We start from the raw sequence: 15,938 nt of genomic DNA on the forward strand, positions 1-15,938 counted from the left end.
ATCCTAAAGTTACACTGATATTTTACAGTGTCTACGTGCGATCTATTGTGGACTATGGTTGTATTCTGTATGGTGCCGCCAGTAAAACACATTTATTAACTGCATGCCGCATTCAGTACAAATGTCTTAGAATATGCTTGGGTACCATGATGTCTACTGTTTAATTCATTCTACTTGATGAAAGTAACGAAATCCCTCTTCAACATCGTCGACAAATTATGGCAATTAAACATATCCTGAAGCTAAGATTAAATAATAATAATTTACTTAGCCAACTGTATGAGTTATCTATTGAAAACTCCTCAAATAAATATTGGCGCATAAAAAATTCTCCTCCACTTGCTGATGATTTTTAAGAAACTAACGAGTATTCTAATATTTATGGTAGAGAAAAGATTACCAATATATAAAGCTGATTTTCAGGTAATATTAAACAAACCAAAAGTCATTATACCAAAGTTCACAGTATCTCCACAAATAAACTCTGTCTTAGTTAAATTTATTTTGAGTAACTATAATGATCACGTAATAATGTATACCGATGGTTACAAAAAAAAACGATGGTACCACAGTTTGTAAAGTTTACATTTCACATAAAAGCGAATCTTTGGAAATTAAACTTCCATTACATTGTTGAAAAAGCATTAGATTGGTTAGATTTACACAAATTCAATAAAGCAGTTGTATTACCAGATTCATTGTCGGTCATTAAAGGGTAAACTCAAATATAACTTAACATGAAAGAAATAGTATTCTTGGTGCTATTAGAAATAAAATATGTAGTAAAGATATTACAATTATTTGGGTAAAAATCACACTGTTATCAAGGGAAATGAACTGGTTGAGCCGCTTCTGATACTGCTAATGTTGGACTATATGTACCTATATTCACATTGGATGACTTACTGCAACATTATAATAGAATTTTAATAAAATGAAAAGAAAAATGAAAAAAATAGCAACGAATTTAATAATCAGTATTACCACATTATATTGCCTATTTTTTAAATAAGCAATGCCAAAGAAGTTGACAGCGACACGTCTGAAAACTAATCCTGCGCATTCCCAGCTCACTTGACTAAGTTAAATATTATCGCTTTTGGGATATGCTGATGCAATAATATATCAGGTGTATTTAAAACTATTAGATCTTAAAATTCAAACTCCCATAAACATCACCCATTTTCTTTCCTTAGACTGGAGAGAAATATCTGAACTAATATGTAACTTTCTTTTTAAAGTTATATTACTTAAAAACCAATATCTTGTATTACAATTATAAGGCTAAAGGACTAGCTTCCAAACCAACTCTTCAAACACACACACACACACACACACACACACACTTATTTTTTTACATCTCATCTCTAAATTGATATCTGCCTTTCTATTGTGATGTAATTAGTAGTAAATATTTATTTACCTATCTTGAAGTCGCCCGTTTTCTTTCTCTGTATATACATTTTTTTTTCATTATCAGTCATAAAAGACTATAATGTTTCCATAAATATATCCTAGTTCACTGCTTTCAGAAGATACAATTGTGGAAATGGAAACCAAACTGAAAGAAATAAAACTGGTCATTGTAAGAGTAAGCGAAGTCAAACTATATGAAAAAGCCCGGAAATTAAAACCTGCTCACATGTTTTACTATGTTGGAAACGGTAACGAATCTACGGGAAGAGTATAAACTGTTAATCTTCTTAAGATTAACAGTTCTTCTTAAGATCATGCGAGACATGCACACCCCTTAGAAAATTATATATAGGTGATACAATTCATTGATGTGAGGGGGATTGATTCACTTCACCTCGCCTCAATGCTACAGACCTCCTCACGCCCGATAGCACGATAAATCGCTATAAAGGCTACAAATTGGCAAAATACTTGTCACATGGGAATCCTGCGTTCAAGGACTACCACATTAAGTACTTCCCCTAATTAGGCTGGAGAGCGTAAATAACTATAATCCTGCTACCATCTTAAATGATAAATCATCGCCCAGTTGGTTAACCCGGCGTCTTTCGTCCAGTTTTTTGTGTTTTTGTTATTAGTAATACTTTTTTGTGGCTCGAGCTGATCTGTTAGTTTTTTTTTGTTGGCCGAGGCTGGTTTTTTGTTCGTTTTTAATATTTTTTTATTGTGGTGTCTAAATCTATTTATCTTCGTGATGCCTGACTCTGGTTAAAGCGTTTATCTTCTTGCAATTTAACTTCATGTATTTTTCCGGTATAGCTACGTGTTTATTTTGTCATCTTATTATTTGTTTAAGAATTTGGTATTTATTGCTTTGGTCTTCTGTGTTTCCATCTATGGAAAAACATCATACCCTGTTCTCGCAATGTCTGGTTTGGGTGATTATTACCCTCAGCGACTAATTTACTAGCTTTTCTTCCATTATCTCGAGCACTCTTACTTGCTTCACGTCTGTAGACAGGAAGCGTTCAGCTACGTATCTGAGCAGTTTTGCTATTTCTCTCAAGCATTTTTTGTAAACTGCTTGAATCTTCTTTCCGAACCAGGAAAAATATACCCAGAAATCTTAAACTTTTTAAAAATATAAGGCGATATCAATCTATTGGACACAATCTACAACTAAATTAATAACACAAGACAAATCCCAAAAGAACGTTTGAATCATGAATTTTCATACCAATATCTTAACGATCAACTAGAAGAAACGCAGTGAATATATACTAACACATTTTATAAGTCATAATCGTAATATTATTTACAGGCTATATAAAAGATATTTTACAGTAGGTTATATAAGAAATGTGAAGAAGAAGGAAAGCTTTCAGTTTGGAAAGACTAGATGGAATCATTATGCCTGGAGAAGTAATCTTCTTAATTCAAAACGTAAATTAAAAGTCTAAAGACCTACAAAAAGATTAGTTTCTTTGCTTCGTAGATTTTAGCAAAGCTTTCTATGATATAATATAAAGGAAATTTCGAGAAGCCTCCGATTATATTAATGAAGAATTAACAACCAAGACTCTAACAGTACTAACATACAATCTATGGATGTAAGACGAGGCTGCGTTTTGTCCTTTATGCTATTTAACCTGTAGTTAAAATTACTGTTTAAAGAAACACTACAAAAATTTAATACGGAAATAAAAGTTAATTATATCCAAATATCAAGCAACAGATAGTCAAATGACTACTCATTCCATTCTAAACTCTGATCGATTATAAAACATAACGTAGTGAAGCATGTCGTTCGCAATGAAGATACAGGAAAAAGAAAGGAATAAATGGGAACAATCAAGAATACTCAAAATACTGTATTGCTTCTAAAAATAAGTTAACAAGTCCCTTGAATTAACACGCTTGATTCTAAACAAGAAATAAGAACCAGAATCTCAGAAGACAGGAATAGTTTCATTAGACTGTAAAAGCTTTTTTCCTATTCAGATGTCAATCTACAGCTAAGGCCAAAACTTTTAAGATTTTGTTTATGTTCAGTCATAAGAAGCTAAGATATGCACGCTAAAATACCGCAAGCTATATCTTAAATAAACCAGAAGCATCCGAAATGTGCTTTCATCGTCCAATCTTAAAAATATCTTGGAAGCAAGAATATCGAATGAAGAAAGAGACAGCACTCAAACAATGATATTCACACTATTTAAAAGGATTTAAAAACAACTCTAGGTCGTCACCCTATGAGATACATTTTTTGTCTTTATCGATATTATTGAAAACTAGCTGTAATCAAACCAGCTGTGTCCAATAAAATGGAAGTATTATTTCAGTTTCTTTGGGTCTTTTATTTTATTAATTACCTGAGAAAAATATGCTCCTAAATTGCCCAAATTAAGATTTTCCAAAAAAAAAACAATTTTTCTTACATCTATCGATTTAATAAGATAGCTTAAGCATAATTTATTTTTTTTTTAAATTGTTCTGCTACAAGGACTCGTCCCGTCAGGAATTAGGATAGGAGATTCTGTCAGGAGATAGCGATTTCTGTTGCTATAAAAAAATGCTAAAAATCAAAGCTTTTATTATTTTTTATAAATGATTACTCTTCACGAAGTAGGAAGGCCGTGGTACATCGCAAAACAGTTTTTATTTGAATTAGAACACAAATAGGCACCACAAACTGAACACTTTAATTGAGGTCTAGACTCTATTGCAAGTGAGCTGCAATATTCATATCTTCCCCTATTGGTGGTAAAAAGAGGCCAGTGTTTTCCCAAATTTCCCAATCTGACGTCATCCAACGCGCTGTAATTATCCTTCTTACTTTTGTTAGGTGTAGATGACTCCAAACTTCGGGAGCCTCGCTTCTTTGCTTCAGTGACGTATGTTAAAAGTCTCATAGCAACCGATCTTCTTGCCTCCAGCTGGCTGATTATTTCGAATAATTTATTGTATATAATATATGAATTGACAAAGGCAATGTCCAACATGCCCCAGAATAAACGGTGCCACCATTTACGTGATTTTTTATCTACACAGTATGAACTACGTAGTTGGTCGGCAAGATCAACGCGGCCAATATTTTTGTTGTAGTCTTCTACAACGCTGGGGCATGACTCGAACCATCTCTTTGTTTTCTCGAAACATGTTTTACTTCTGACCCATGAAAGTTAGTTGCAATGTTAACTGCTCTGTTATCCATCCACTCAAAATAACCAATGTTAGTATTAGAATAGCTATAATCAAAATCTCCGCGTTGCAATTCCTTTACTTTTAAATTTCAAGGCAAGTCCTTCCTGGTCTTACAAATTGTACCACATGCTAATGTATTTTCTAGTTTTAGTCTTTCGAGTAATTTTACGCTCGTAAAGAAATTATCAAAATAAATAATTCTTCCTTGATTCCAGTACATCTTGGTTAATGATAGGACTACTTTTTATCCTAAACCATAGTTCTCGAATTCGATCTGCAATTTTTCGTTTTTGCCTTGATATAAGTCAAACTGTAACATAAACCCATTTTGGTCTGCAATAGACCATAATTTGTAGCCCCTTTTGATGGGCTTTTTCGGATTCTATTGTTTCAAGGTATCATACTTTCATCCACACTAAGTTTTCTTGTGCCCTGATAACATGTAGTAAATTGTTTGTTTAGAGTATCTATCATCGGTCGAATTTTAAGTGCCTTATCTTTATTGTCGTTGGAAATTTCCTGGTTATCGTTGACATGTAGATTTGCTAATATCATCTCGAAACGATTCCTTGATATGGTTTTCGAAACAAGAGGCACATGTAAGTCTTGTGAAGTATTCCAGTACATTTTCCACGAGGGAAGTTGATGGTACCCCATTAGAAAGTTCAGCCGGATAATGGTCAGTAATTCACCTTTCTTTATATTCAGTATCTTGTTGTTCTGCACTGCATACAAATTACTTTGATAGGCAATCTTCTCCACAATATCTCCGAGTAATCTAACAAAAACATCTGTAAGTGTTGTGCATCCTGCGAACTCTGGACTCACTGCTCCTTCTTCTAAGTGGTAACTTTGAAAATTTTCGAAAACATCTTTCTTACGCCATTTCCGGTTAGCTTCAAGAGGTTCAACGCATTCATTTAGTTAGTCTTCAACCACAGCTTCTCCTAGTCCTGATTCTTCAATCTTACCTACATCATTTTCAACTAATTCACTTTCTTCAGCTGCAGATGGACCAACATCTCTTATTTCATTATCGTCATCAGAATCGCTGTCTTCATATTCACTAATTTCGACATCATCTGGTAGCTCCAGAATTTGTATTGCCAGTTCTTCTAGTTCCTTTTCTGATAAAGGCCTTTTCATACAATCCTTCCATTTACTTCCCATTCTAAAAGAAAGTAATATAAAAACATGTTTTGAATCCTGACGGGACTTGAGAGTCCCAAGGTATTGGATAGTAATATGAGATGTAATTATCATCATAACAAAATAAATGTTTTATTGGTGCTTACCCTGAAGTGTCTTGCGTCTGATTCATAAATAAAATGCCGCAGGAACAGTATGAACAATAATGATAAACACGAATAAGTGTGCTTGCATGAACAAGCGTCCACCGGCAACAGTTACTGTTACAATAAATTCGATTACCGACGATTGTCAGCGAATACACCCGATGAAATATTTTCTTAGGTTAGACACAGGGTACAATGAATACACAAGGTATGATACATAATGTTCCAAAATCGGTTCGCTTTCGCGCATGACGTAGTCAAGATCGCTTATTCCCGCAACATTTGAATGTAGTTGTATAGGAAAGACTTTTAGTTTTAAGTTTTTTTATATAATTTGGCTAATTTAATTAAAGTAATTATAAAGAGATGATAAAATTATGTTATTATAATATTTATCCTTTATAAAACATAGATATCCTTTATAAGACAAGTTTTAATTATCTTTTATTACACGTAGGTACAGGTTAATTAATTTATACTCCAGAGTTCGATATTTCAGATGTTTAAAAAGATACAGAAAAGTGGTAATGGAGGTACACAAAATTCTTACGTATATATACCTACTGAACTAAACAGAAAATCAAAATAAATAATGACAAAGTCAACTTTATTTATATCGAATGAGCTAGCTGGCCATCGAATATGAGTGTAGTGAGGGCACACAATATTGCACAATATTTAAAATGACATTTTTGTAATATTCACACATAAAATTATCTTGGTATTGTTTATAATAATGATAACATTGTATATTTTAATAATGATAACATGATTTAACAAAGAAAAATATGTTATTTTGGAAGATGCTAAATTGATTTCCTCCGAAACAGTTCTTATTGCAAATTGCATAGCAGGCTGAGGCTAATTTCTTACTTAACAAATCGATATGAAAAAACCATTTAAGGTTTCATGACTAATAATTAATAAAAATAAAGATTTAGACTTACGTCGTTGACCTAGAAGTAGTAAGAAGCTGCTCAACATACTTTTTGGACTCTCTGTGTTCGCCTCCTTGTACGCGTTTCTTTTGGTTGGTTAAAAGGGTAACCGATGTTGATTTAGGCAAATAAAGACTAGGTACTGCCTCAGGTTTGAGTTTTAGACCCTTTTTAGAAACGTAATTTAAAAGTTCCTGTTGTAGATTTCTTTGGTAATCTTCAGTTTTAAAATGTGTATAACAAATGCTTGCAGTATTACAATTAAAATTATCCTATCTACAACAAGATATAATCCACAGTTTTCTGGTCACGCTATCTTTAGGAAATGTATGAAACCTAAAGATTTTATCTTCATTGTCACTATTGCAACAAGCAATTGCACAGCGTACTTTGAAAAAGGTACAAAACCAGATATACAATGGCAAATAAAAACTTTCAGTTTTACAAAAAAATACTATACAGTATAAATAAATAGTAACTAAACACCATTTGTATAAAGACACATAGGTATATAAGCATATATCTAAATTATTTTTCTATTATAAAATAGATGACTCAGTCAGTATTGAGATACTTTAAAATATATTTATTATCTCATAACTTGCAATTTGCAATAGTCGCCATTGATAACCGATATTATTGTTGAACTTTTGTTTTTATACAAGCTTTCTGTCTTGCCGGTGTAAAGTCGTCTAAAGACGATATTTATTGTGTTTTGCGTTTGAACTAATTCTTGTCTTATTTTCATATTATTATATTGTTTGATAAGTAAATTTTGCATATAATAATCGGTAGGTTATAGTAATGTATATATACTTTATTTTACTAAATTTCATTATAACTCATCTAAAATACCATATTGAATTGTAAAACAGATTTTTCTCTATTGTACTCTATTTTGTTTTTATTTCAGTAAAACTGCTTGGAAGTGAGTGTCAGTGAATCAGAATAAGCAAATCTACTACTATTTGCCTATTCATAGTATTTCCTCTGCAGAAAATTTTTAAATTTCAAGGGATTTGCATACAAAAAGAGTACTTATATTATTAGTATATGTATGAAAACAAAAATAAATATTTTGCCTGAATCTCTAGGAGAAGTAAAGGTTTTACGCTACTGAAAATATATTTTTTATTCAATTATAACCAAAACAAAACATTTAAAAAAAATTAGATCACTTTTTAACCATAATTTCAAAATTAATGTGTACGTTAAGCTGTAATAATGGGTTCGAGGTGGTTCAGGCGATCTTAACTACGTCACACTCCTGGGCCAGCTGTCAAATGTCATGCGCAATATCATACCTTGTGTATTCATTGTACCATGGGTTAGACAAACGTTGTACGCAATGTACGCCTCAGTCCTGTCAGGAATTACGCCAACTTTTGCCGAAATAACAAAAACATAACGATTTAAAGTTTTCGAGTCCCGTCGGGCAAAAAAGGGTTAACTTCTGTAGAATTGGAAATTGTGAAATAATTATCTATTTATATTGTAGTGTTTTAAACGTCACATGTTTTTTATTTTTCTTTAAATGATTATTATATTTCAATTTTTTTTTCGATTTTACTCTTTATCTTGTCTCTTTTATTTTACTATTTTTATTCTAAAAATATTTGAAATATTTGAAATATTCTAAAGATCTAAATTTTAATATATTAAAAATATCTAAATTTCGATGCCACACTTCAGTCAAAAAAGTATATCTGTCAGTTGGGAACTCTGCTCTGTCATGTCACTTCAATGCAGAAGTAGGGAAGTCCATAGAAAAGGAGATTAGTTTTGAAAATTAAAAATTCATTTATATTGCTAAAAATTTTCTGGAAGAGGAGTACAGTACTAGCTGATCAATTTTTTTTATATTTGTCTTTTTATAATTTTGTATTTGACTTAACCTAAAACTACAGACTACGTTTTATTTTACAATGTATTATACCCATTGCAGTTGGTATCTATGAGAACTCAACATTTCCCTGGAGTTTAATATAAATATCAACAACTGGAACCAACAACCAACAACTAGGTACATGCTGCAATCCTGTCCAACTGCTTGAAGACATCAGAAGCTAATGTTCTATAAGTATCATTTAAAAATCTTTTTTGTAAAGCTGTAGGCAAGATTTTTTTTGATTTTAATTTAATATTAAAATTACAATTTTTCTCTTTTTTATATATAATAAATATAATTAGTTAATATCTTGATATATTTGTCCCAGCCAAACTTATTTTTCAGATTTACTTCTAAGATAAGACGTTCTCACACCTGAGAGACTGAGCTAGACGAGGCCTAAAAATTGGTTCCCAAAGAAAGTTGTGACTTTTATTGTTTTGCATTGGCTGCAAACTTTGTGGTTATTATATTGTTACCCATTGGCATCCACCGTTTCTAATGGGTCGTTAAATGGTTACAATATCAATAGATTCCGACAATAGACTAATTATAATTTTATTCCTACATAGTGACTATTTTAGATCCAATAAAACCAACAAAATCAGGAAAACAAAAGCAATTGTTTCCTAATGTAGTTTTATTCAAATTATATGAAATAGGTTACTCTTTAAATTTCATAAATCCAGGACACCCTATTTATATTAAATTACTTTGTACTCGTAATTTTGATCTGTCAACGACTGCTAACCAACTATTCGACGCTCATGTTCGACTTGACTTCTGTGGATAACCACGAAATCGTATTAAGTGACTAAATGTACGACAACTGTACAACATCCGGTTGTAAATCTCCAGCTGTCGTATGGACCTTATTATAGTTCAGCAACTAGTTCAAAAATACCAAAAATAATTCTCAATTATGACAAGCGATACCTCGCAAATTTATTCCTGCGAATTGACGTGCGCAGGAAGAAAACACTTATTCTTACTGGTCGCAGTTTTTTTACGTTCAAGAGGAAAGCTACTTAGCTGGATAAATTTTGATAATTGTCTTTTTAAAATATGCTGAATGTATGCGGTCATGAAGAATGTATGAATATTTTTTTATTAATTACTAAAATATTTTATATTTGATAATTATAAAGAAACATTCAGACATTCTAAACAAAAAATCTAAAAACTCTAAATTTATCCAATTTTTTTGGATTCTATGGCCAAAAAAAAAATGAAAAAGTTGATTAATAGGTTGAGAGAGAATTATAACTATAGAAGCCCTAAATAAATTGAACCATATGAGGTGTAATTTTTAAATTATGAGCGCATAATAGTAAATTGCTTTTGAAGTTTATAGGCCGTGGTCTAAAAAAATTTTCTTCCTGACGTTTGGTATGCACACAGTAACCTCTTCATCCGCTGAATTATCGGAAGATACTAAGTCCGTTACCTCATCGCCTTTAATGATGTCCACTGTAGTTGAAAAAAAAACATCACTGACATGTAATTCTAGACTACGGACTAAACTAAACAACAAAAACATATATGTATTACCATTTTGAAGCACAGGTCACGAAAGTCATGCTTGAACAGGGTGACAGACTATAAAAGTGCTAAAAAAGAGATCACGTTGAATACTCTTCATATTGTGTGTTTTCTAGGGTTTGTAGTAATTTAATTTACTTGCTGTACTGCAGATCTATTTTGTATCTTAAACTACTATGTTAATTGTTTTATTGTTCTAAATTAAGTCGAGATTTGAATCCTTAAACCCACGGATTACTGAAATCGAACGGAATACGAGAGCTCGCTATGCCATCAGGAGCGACCTCTTTATAATGAAATAAATTATATAACAGATTCATATATAAATATATTATAACTTTACGCAACAGGTATTTATTCCCTCATATCAGCATCATATTCACAGATAATATCTATGGCAAAGTCTTTTATCATGCCTCATAACATGCACCATACTTCATTAACTATATCTGTATTGAAGACGCGTTTAGTCAATTGATTAGATGGATTTTATATATACGGAGAACCTCTTATGAGGAAACCACTTAGAAGGTATGAAAAGAACATCTCAATAAATAAAAAAAAAAACAAAAAATCCGAGCTTTACGCAGCCCTTCTTGCGAACAGCCAAGAATACTTGATTGATCTCAAATAACTGGTTCAAAATAGGGTCAAATAATTAGTCTGGAGTTAAAAATTTCGGAGACTTGTGATAGGGATTATGCAATATAACAGTCACCCACACCGAACCAGGTTGACCAGTTTGGAGTTATAAACGCATACTTGTATCCAGGAGGATAAATCACAAATACAAGACACTATAGGAGGAGAGAAATCGTAGATTTATAATGTATCCCAGATCGTTATGTAAAAGATGACCAAAATATGGAAAGGCAACCTTTCAAAAAACCTAAAAATGACATTGATCTTTCAAATCTGTTTAATATTCTCAATACTAATGTACGCGAATTTGAATCTTGCACACAGAGACAATCGGAAAGGAGAAAGATAATCCAGTGAAATGCTCTATTGGGAAACAATGCCAGGAATTCCATAGGCTAATTAAAAAATACATAGTTCGATTTTAAGATAGCTAAAGATCAGCACTGCACAGGTAAGTCCACTAAACACTTTTGAATTATTTTGAATATGTAATGATACCACACACACACAGACAATATGGAAAGACTCATTATTCTAGGGAAGGTAAAAGGTCCAAGACCACAAGAAAGATCCCCAAATAAGATGTTTTGACCAGATTATAGGAAACTGCAAAAGACCAGTGTACGAATTAATAAAAATGAGCAGAAACAGCAATCTAAGAAGATATATCATACACGACATAACGTCAAGAGAAAGAGAGAGAGAGAGAGAGAGAGAGAGAGAGAGAGACCAGGACATCCCACTTGAAAGTGGAAAGTATTTTGGAGACATTAGTTAGCTTTCCGAGTTTAAATTTGTATCAGCACGAGTGACTGAAGATTTGGGGACACCAAAATAACAGTTATATTGCTCTATTGATACCGATTCAAATGCGAAAGTTTGACTAACTTGGGCTCCAATGTCATAATATTAATCGTTCGTTGCTGACTGGTGGCCGTCCATGGAATTCTTAACATTCTTAGGTATATAAAAGTATAAATAGTTGGGTCAATAGTTAACATTCGGCACAGTATTCAGATTACTGTCACATAATAATACCCTGCTCTTCTTGTCTGGATCTAATTTAGAGTTGATGTTCATTCTCTCTATGTGCTTTCCACACAGCGTTCATTATGAATTATTTGTAAGACCCTTCGATGTTAGCATACACTTGATCTTATCAATGTTAATGTCAAGTTTTAATTGGATGTATTCATTATTTACTGCATCTAGTTTGTAGTTCTTCCGTACTCTCAGCCATAATTACTGTATCGTCTAAAAATTTTATGGTGATTATTATTTCGTAGCCAATTCTTATTCCCTCTTTTTATCTCGATAAGGTTTTCTGAAAGTGACCTGTGAGGTTTAGTATTTTAAAAAGCCTCGGAGACAAGACGCTTCCTTGTCTGAACCCCGCGTAATCGGTATAATATTTGTTTGTATGTAATTCACATTTACTATTGTTATTTGGTTCCAATATATTATTATCTTGCAGGGGTTTAATTTTTCTTGAATTTAAAATTTTAGTCAGTTCTGTACCAATAACATTTTGTAGATTGTTACTACGTTTATTCGTAAGTTTCCAAGCTATTAATTTTGTCTGGGTACAATTAAGATGAAAAATTAGTATCCTCCTATGAAAATGTCTGTGTACTGCAAATGCAGCTATGCCCTCTTTCTCTTAAGTATTTAATAAAGACGTCTGTATTATTCTAATTAGTCTGACTAAACGTATAAAACCTGAACGCCCATATTTTGCTTTTATTTCATAGTACTGTCACAATGTCAGCAGACGTAAATTTACAGTTCTTGTGATGAGAAGAAAACTATTTGAGCGTTTCTCACCCTTATGTTTTGTCGACCTCTACCACCTTCTTCTTCTTTGGCTTTAGCATATGGCCTTCCCGATGCCGACGACCCTTTAAAGTGAGAGTAAATTTTTAAATAGACTATTACTTTTTTTACGGTTAATTAGAGACACATTTGCAAACCCTTTTTATTATTGAATTTGTACTGATTTTAATTATTAGTACGTGATGTTTTTCTTTAAAAATTTTATGTAGTTATATTAAATGTTTATATTATGATTTATTTTATATTTATTGAAAAGCTACGCACTTTTCTTGATATTAGAAGAATGTCATGTGTCAATTTTTTTTTCTAAAGCATGAACTAAAAAGCTTTTTTGGTTAAAAAATGTATTACAGTCTTGAGTATTTTATTTATCAATTTTTGAGCAATTTTCAATAATAATTAAATTAATTTACGTTTTAAATATACTTTTATTTCTATTTTTTTTTTAAAGACTGCAATCTTTTTAGCAAGGTTATTAACGGCAATATGTGTCCCTTTATATTTTTGTTTGAGTAATGAATAAATACATCATTTTAAGTTTACTATTTTATTGAAGATATAATTTTTTTTATTATAGTCCCTTCATTTTGCAATTCCTAGAATTTAGTATTTCTTGATTTTCTTTTGTTAAACTGTTAGCTAATTGCTATCTACCGTTTTTCTATCTGCCATGTATCTATTTTTTTCTACCAGTCATATCCTTACCCACACTCATGAAGTCCCCGATTCTTAGCAACGAGGTCTCTGTAAAGTTTGTGTGTACGATCAACTTATTACCATCTGATCTTCTTGTTTTTAGCCATCTGAGCTGTTTTTCGTTACAATCTTCTTTGTCTTAATTTTGATTTGATGCTTTTTATCAAATTTTTTAAAATGATAATGATAAATACATTAGATTAAATAAAATAAGCTTTTATTATTACATTAGTTTTTGGAATGAATGCAGGTTTCGTAGACGTTATTGCAATAAGGTTTCTTGGTTTTGTACTCTCTTTTCCAATAAAGGCTAGGGTGGCCGAGCGCGTCAATGCTGGTCACCATTCTCTTTACTCCATTAAGTTTTACCTTGCCGCAATGGGTTTCTGTTAGCTATCTATAGGCTCAAGTCAAAGAACGCAAACTTTTTTGATATGTGCAATAAAACGCAATCGAAATTTAACTGTGATTTCTAAAATGAGTAGTCTATGTTTGGCCAAGATTGAGAAAAGACGAGTAAATGAGAACTTTCAACAACTTACAGTATCTCTTCTTATGAAAATAAAAGTTTAAAGGCGCCGAAGAGATGTCAAGCTCAAGATAAGAAGAATATTGTTAAGCTCGCAGATCGAAATGGAAAAGTGGTAACAGATAAAGATAAGATAATTAAGGTAGTTGAAGAATTTTACACATAATTATATAGAGAAAGGGGTAAGAAAGACGGCACCAAGTTGAGAAAAGTCCAGAATGTGGGTTCAGAGGATATCCCAGAAATAATAATCGAAGAAGTCTTAAAGTCATTAAATTGAATGAAAAACAATAAAGCAGCTGGTGATGATCAAATCGTTATTAAGGCAGTTAAAGCAGGAGGAAAGACAGTATTGAAAGCATTGACACAATTATATAACTTATGCCTTTCAAAAGAGGTTACACCATCTCAGTGAAATAAAGCTGTTATAGTAGTCATGCACAAAAAGGGAGATATAACAGAGCTAAAGAATTATAGACCTATACGCTTGTTATCTCACGTTTATAAGTTGTTTATAAAGATAATAACTAATAGGTTGACATCAAAAGTAGACTTCTATCAATCTTGGGAGCAGGGAGGATTTAGAGCTGGATACGGAACAAATGATTATTTGCAAACCATTAAGTCGTTGATTAAAAAAACCATTGAATATAATAGACCCCTGATACTTGTCTTTGTCGACTTTGAAAAAGCATTTGATACGGTCAATCAAAGTGAAATGCTCCAAGCTCTAACACAATGTAGAATAGATCACCGATACATATCCCTCATCAGATACATCTACCAGTATGCTACAGCCCGTGTAAGACTTAATGAAGATACTGGGACCTTTCGTATTGAAAGAGGCGTTCGGCAAGGAGACAACATGTCTCCTAAATTATTTACAACTTTGCTAGAATACGCTTGTAAAACAATAGATTGGAACGAAAAGGGCATCAATGTAGATGGAAAATTTTTAAATAACCTTAAATTTGCAGATGATATCGTTTTTATTGCAGACAGCTTTGGTCAGGCACAGATAATGCTCCAAGAACTCCATACTGCCACAAAAAGAGTTGGTCTTAAAATAAATTTTTCAAAAACACAATTTATGACAAATTTAGTCCACAACAAAAACATCTCAGTAGAAGACAAAGATATTGAGCCAGTTGACTCCTATAAATACTTACGCCATGAGATCAGAGAGATAAGTCGAGATAACCAAACAATCGAGCTGAAAAGAGGAATAAACCTCGCTTGGGATGCATTTGGAAAGATAAAGGATAGTTTTAGGTCTAAGATACCAATGTGTCTGAAAATAAAAATATTTAATCAGTGTATTTTGCCAGCGATGACCAACGGCGCAGAAACCCTAACACTCTCAAGAACAACAGTGAGTAAACTACAAGTTGTGGAAAGGGCAATGGAGAGAATAGTGTTAGGGATTTTACTACGTGACAGAATACCCAACGCTACTATACGCAAAATATCAGGAGTAGCAGACGTTATTGAAAGGATAACAACACAAAGGATGGATATTATGAGGAATATTAATAATATAATGCTAGTTGTTTTACATTTACCCTTTTCTTAAGTGCAGTTGGAAGCTGTGAATAATTTGAATGATTTTTATAATTATTTTTAATGCATATTAGTTTGAAATTGTATCATGGTGTCTCCTTTAATTAGATTATCATTCTTATAAAAGTTTTTCTGACATTTAACCTTTAACCTAGTGGTACAGAATTGCTATACTATAAATGAAGTAGTTTTTAAATATGAACAACATATATTTTTTAGTACATTCGCCGTTTTAATAAGGTGGACTTGTTTTCTTCTCTACTAATACTCCTTTGGTACAGTTTTATTATAAGGTGTCCATTTTCCAAAAAGTTTTTCATTCATTGTGCCTTGTGGTAGAGAAATAAATTATTCCATACATTTTATATATCCGGACATAGCAACACTAAAGTCCT

The 15,938-nt window shown here is 32.1% G+C and overlaps 1 long non-coding RNA gene across 1 annotated transcript in view; it reads right to left on the bottom strand.

Annotated features, from left to right (window-relative positions):
- Positions 1-1,453: 1,453 nt before the first annotated feature.
- LOC140438346 (uncharacterized) overlaps positions 1,454-15,938 on the bottom strand; it is a 375,953-nt gene continuing 361,468 nt past the window's right edge. Inside the window, exon 3 of the long non-coding RNA XR_011950506.1 lies at positions 1,454-1,561. This is a non-coding gene — a long non-coding RNA (uncharacterized lncRNA). The remainder of the gene's footprint in view (positions 1,562-15,938) is intronic.

The sequence above is a fragment of the Diabrotica undecimpunctata genome, chromosome 4, assembly GCF_040954645.1.
Source record: "Diabrotica undecimpunctata isolate CICGRU chromosome 4, icDiaUnde3, whole genome shotgun sequence".
Classification (NCBI taxonomy): Eukaryota; Metazoa; Arthropoda; class Insecta; order Coleoptera; family Chrysomelidae; genus Diabrotica; species Diabrotica undecimpunctata.